General features: G+C 38.0%; 1 pseudogene; it reads right to left on the reverse strand.

Annotated features, from left to right (window-relative positions):
- Positions 1-441: 441 nt before the first annotated feature.
- Positions 442-5,170, reverse strand: LOC101580983 (annotated as a pseudogene).
- Positions 5,171-6,041: the final 871 nt, after the last annotated feature.

Raw genomic sequence — 6,041 nt, forward strand, 5'->3', positions numbered from 1 at the left:
GGAACCTCATTTCTGTTCTCCAGACTGTCCCAACAAATTTACATTCCTGCCCACAGTGATAGATGTAGTAATTCATCTCCCTACACACTTGCCAGCATTTGTTACTTTTGCCTTTTTTTAATAGGGTTTTCATATGGAAAGAACTATTCATGGTGATTTTAATTTTAGTTTTCCTGACGATTAAGGATGTTGGATATTTTTTCATTTCTTGATGAACATTTTTTTATGAGCAGAATATATTTATTGAGTGAAAGAAAACTCCTTTCCAAGAGAGGGATAGGAAGGGGGCCCGTGCGGGTTGTCCCCCCTTGATGACTATTTGTGTATACCTTTGTGGGACTTTTCTATTCATATCATTTCCCATTTTAAATTAGATTATTATTGCTATTGATGTTGAGTTGCTTGGAAAGGGTTTCACTTTTTTTAATCAAAGTTTTACATTCATGTTCCAAGAAATTTCTGTAAGGCATGCTTCACATCTTTCTTTCTTAGACTATAGATCACAAGATTAATGAGTGTGGTTCCTAAAGAATAAAACAAGGTTATGAGCTTTTGCACTCCAGCTTCATTATCAGAGGCTAGGTTCTCATACAAAGCCATCACTGAGCAATAGAAGAGTGAAATGACAGTCACATGGGACCCACAGGTAGAAAAAGCCTTTCTTTGCCCTGCTACTGAAACTTTCAACACAACTCTGCCCATAACTTTCAACACAACTCTGACAACCAGCACATAGGACATCATACTGAAGAGGAAAGGAATAAATGTAAGCAGAGATATTATAATTGTTCAAAGGAAATCCATTACTGAGGCTCTGGAACAAGTGAGGGCTAACAGAGGAGCTGGATCACACAGGAAATGATCAATTATCCTGGGACCACAGAAGGACATATGAGAAATGATGGCGATGGTGACTGGAAACCAAGTACCCAGCAGTTGACTGGTGCAGAGATGAGATTGGTGCAGAGATGCCACGTCATAATGGAAGGGTAGTGCAGAGAACTGCAGATGGCAAGGTAGTGATCAAATGCCATAACTGCCAGGAAGAAGCATTCTGTGGAACCCAAGGAAAAGAAGAAATTGAACTGGAGGAAGCAGCCAGAGAAGGAGATGACCTTAGTGTCAGAAAGGAAGTTGCTCAATATGTGGGGGACTATGGAGGTGACATACCAGATCTCCAGGAAGGAAAATCTGGCCAGCAGAATGTACATGGGTGTGTGTAGTCTCTGATCCCAGCACATGGCGCAGATGATGGAAGCACTGCCTATGAGGGTGAGGAGGTAGACAGCCAAGAAGAGCACAGAGAGGAAGATCTTCCCCTCCCTGGGGCAGGAAAAGCCCAGGAGGATGAAGTCAGTGATCGTGCTGGAGTTGCTAGGTATGTAGAAAATTTCATCACTCTGTGAATACCAATAGTTGCTGAATATCCTGGAAAGAGGAGAATTTTATTTTGTTGTTCTTGTTCAAAAGAGAAACATATTTATTTGCTCATTATTCATTCAATATGCACTAATATTTACTGTTTGCTAGGTATTTTTTAGGCACTATGCTTATAGCAGTAAACAGAAAAACAAAGTCAAACACCTACTTCTTATTGCTTCCTTCAAGACACTCTCCTTTCATCTCTTGGAATAACTATACTAGCTTTACTGTTTGTTGAGCAAACACTTTTTAAAGAATAAGCTGATCTTTTACTTTGTCAAAGAGCCTTCTTGTGGAATTTTTTGGGCTTCTGCATCATTCTTGCAGTTAGAAAGTTTCTGATTTGTTTTTTTCAGTACCGCGGTTTGAACTCAGGACCTTGCACTTGCTCACTATTCTACTGAGCTATCTCCTAGCCCTGCATTCTTAAAAGATGACTGGATGGATGTAATTCCTCAGTATTCTGTAAACTCTCATTTAATACAGCTCCTGGTAAGTGAATGCTTTGATGATATAGGGAAAGAATTACGCGGTCCCTTTGGACTGGGCCTGTACCTTAGTTACAGGTGCTCACTTAATGTGCATTAAGTCCTTTTTCAATTCTCAAATAATCCCATCATGAATTGGGATTTTTTTTCAGCGAAGGACCTACAGGGTGTGCAGGGTCTCGCTACTAGATTGGACTCATAGCGATCAGCCTGTTTACAGCCTCCCAAGAGCTGTGGATTATAGGCATGCACCACCATGCCCAGTCTCAATGCCATCTCAGCATGCCCCAGGGGCGAGGTCAACATGGCAGGCTCAGGGATCAAACCCCAGCCCTTGTACCAGCTTTCAGGCACTTTAATCCACTGAGCTATTGAAATTGGATTTTTAATGCCTTTTAAAATATTAATAGGGTTGGCAAGATAGCTCAACATATAAGCACCTGCTTAGGCAAGCACAGGGACCAGGCTTAGATCCCTGTTACTACAGGTCATACTAGCCAAGCAACTGGGCTAGTTGACCCTGCCTCTGAGTCTGGGTGTGGTGGTGCACTCCTGTAGTCCCAGTGTGGGGAGGCTAAAAACAGGAGGATCACCGAGTTTGAGCTGCATAGTGAGACCATGTACCAAATACTTTTTTTTAAATTATGAATAAAATATTATCATTGAACAATTGCTGCATGTAAATCTATGTTGTTAATTCAGTGCCTCTAATACTATTGACTACCAACCTCTTCTGTAAATCTGATGAATTTTCTAGAAAAATTTAAACAGGGGCCGGGGAGATGGCTCAGTAGACTAAGCACTTGGTGGCAAGCACAAGTGACTAAGTTGAATCCCCTATTCTACAAAACAAAAACAAAAAGCAAAGAAAATTAAACAAATAACTTTTTAAAAATTCATTGTAAGGGCCAGCCAAATACTTCAATGAATTAAAGTGACTGCAAGCAAGCACAGAGGCTGGGGGTTCGATCTCAGGTCCTGCCGGTGCCAGCCCCACTCACGGGGTACACTGAGACAGCAACTGAGACTGAGTGTAGTGGTATGCACCTGTAATCCCAGACCTTGAGAGGTGGTAAACAGGTGGATCACTAGGAGGGAGTCCAATCTAGTAGTGAGACCATGAGCAAAAAAAAAAGAAAAGAAAAGAAACATTTCTTCTCTATAAACTAAAAGTAGTTGTATATGTATCCTATCTTGTATGTACATATTTTTTCATAACAAAAGGTCCTTCATTTATATCCTCCTTTTTTGTTTTGTTTTTTCAGAGATGTGTGTTCCATTACTGTTAGAGAAGATGTACTTAGACACATTTATAATGGATCTTTTCATACTTGATGCCAGTCCAAAAATTGTAGGTACTTCAATTCAGCAAAATATCCCAATATAGTCCAATAGTACATAACATTAGTGAGTTATCAGCACAAATGGCAATTGTCTGAAGTTGTTGACCTGAGCCTTTTACAGCTCAGCATATTAATATAGCTTTACTCTTTATATCTTGTGGTTACACTTTTTTGCTGTATGGTTAAAACCAAATTAAAGCAAGACCTATTTAATTAGAACTGTAAATTTTGCTATGTGATAAGGTCAGTCAAGAAAAAAGTCCTAGGATTGTCCTGCTACAATGTATATAGTTTGATTTCTAAATTTCTGTGTAAAAATGTGTAATTGTTTTTAACATTCTACAGGGATTTAAATTTTAGAATATCCATGGTTGTTAAAATTAGTAGTTCTATTTTATGTCTAAGGTATGTGATATTCAGACAGATACTGATGTTATTCTTTACTGCCTCTGTTATAGGATAATAATATCATTAGGCTTCTCTTCTGGACATTTAGCAACTAAATTTTCAGACAACAAATTTGAGAGATAGATAGGCAAAAAGATAGTCAATATTTTGGCCCCAGCCCTTGTAAGGTCAGTGAGGACTCAGGACATAGGAGAACCTCTGCTGTGACATCCTGTAACTAAGTGGTATCCCAAATTTTCTGATCAAGGAGATAATGTGGTCACAGAGGGAAGTGATTGATGATGTAAAATGTGCTTAAGGAGACTTACCTAGAGAGAAAATATTGTCTCAGGCTTTCACAGAGAGCAAATTGGTCAAGGAATGGCTGTGATTCATCCAGATGGCTGACCCTGAAAAAAGATCCACATGGTGTTGTACATGGTTCCAGGGTAAATCCTCAGGGGGTTTAAAAAAACAATTTAAGGCCAAATTATTAGGTAACATGATTATTATCAATGATCTGGGAGCATCCAAAAGACATTCTCTGGGATAAAGATGAAGTAGTGCCCTTGTACTTTTTGCATCAATAATTTTCTTGCTTCCCAAGACAAAGGTCAAATAATGTCCAAAAAGAATCTCCAACACTCTAATGTCTGTATTGCCTTATATTACTTCAAAATGTTTCTGTTATTAGCTTGACAGAGACAGGGATAGTATGAAAGTCCTTGCTATTGGAGATCCATCCTCTATAACTCTACATGCTTTTGCTAAGCTTTAAAGTAATTTTCTGGACCTTCAGATTAAATTTAAAATGACTAGTTTTTTATTTCTTGTGAAAGAGTATTGAAGTTAGAGCCTAAATATCTCCTATTTTTAAAGTGATTCAATAGATCATTGTTTGAGAATAAAAATATAAAAAGATTTTTGTCTTTTTAAAGACCTCTCCAACCCCACTGAATTTCCCTTCTCCCTTTGTAGAATTTTTTAAAATTAATTCTATGATCATTCAGCCCAGAGCTTACTCACAAGTGAAAGCATAGACACAGAGCAAGACTTGATGTTACTAACAAGCTCAAGTTAACTAATCTGGGAAATTAACATAGCATACAAAAAATGTAGAGTCCCTAAATTTATAAAAATCTTAATTTTGAGAAATGGCAACTGGTTTTTAAATAGTAGAAGGAATAAATTATTTAATACTGGTTGTGATTTTTTTTTTTTTTTTTTGCACAGGGGATGAAAATCAGGACCTTAAGCTTACTAGGCAGGTACTTATGCATCTGTGCTATCTTCCCAGCCCTGACTATACATTTTTGTTCTGCATTGTTTTGTTGGGGGTTTTTTTCCTCTCAAATTTCAATTTATATGCTATGACCTATTTGGCCATTTTGTTCATGGAAAGATGAATATTTGAGTAAATATTTGAGAATTTTCTTTTTCTTCTTCTGATGTCTTACCTCTTCCTTTTCCTTTATCGTTCATGCACAACCCAGCTGAAAATCCTACTGGCTCTAGTTCCAGTTACCTCATGATGCACCTGCTTGAACAATTTCATTTCTGCCATATGCCTATCCCATGCCAGTCTGCCTTGGAACCAGCTAATTGTGAAATGAAACCTCTACAATCCATGAGCCAAATAGACCTTGCTTCTTTTAACTTTTGGTGTCAGATATTGTTTCAGTGAGGAGAAAAGTAACTAACACAGAATTAGGTATAGAGAAGTTTGGTTACTGTTATGGCTGCACATAATCTTGTGGCTTAGGGGCCTTTAGAGCTGGATTGTGGGAAAGAGAAGATTTAGAAAAGGTTTGGAAATGACTGAAAAACTAGACTAGTAACACCTTAAAATACACTTGATGGTGTTGTAGGTAATTGAGTTAGATAGAAACATTATGGTCAGTCAGACAGGGCTTGGCCCTCCAGAGAGCCATTATGGAAAATGGGATACTTTGAAACTTTGGGAAAGACAGGCACCTCTGCTCTGGACCAGATTGGAAAGGAAAAGTTAAACAAATGCAACCACATGCCTCGCTCCGAACAGACATCAGTGACTAATATTCTAAATAGATATCAATCACCTTGAAAAAGTCAGGAAGAGTCATTAAGCCAACTCTCAACAGGAAAAGCCCCTGTTGCATATTGATGTCCACTTGCTATCTTACTTGCTTCCCCATTTGTTCCCAATTTAATCAATTTTACCTGAGCAATGTTGATTTTATTTTTTTCCTTCAAAGTTTTATTGATAAACAAATAGCAATGAGACAGTTTCAAATCAAATCGGACGTACAGTTTCAACAAATAATACACTGCATATATTCTTCTTAGCAGTTAATTGCTGTACAAGATGCGGACTTGTGATCCTATTTACAAACACCATTAGAACAAATCATTCTATTCATTA

Source organism: Octodon degus, unplaced genomic scaffold, assembly GCF_000260255.1.
Source record: "Octodon degus isolate 3935 unplaced genomic scaffold, OctDeg1.0 scaffold00189, whole genome shotgun sequence".
Lineage (NCBI taxonomy): Eukaryota > Metazoa > Chordata > Mammalia > Rodentia > Octodontidae > Octodon > Octodon degus.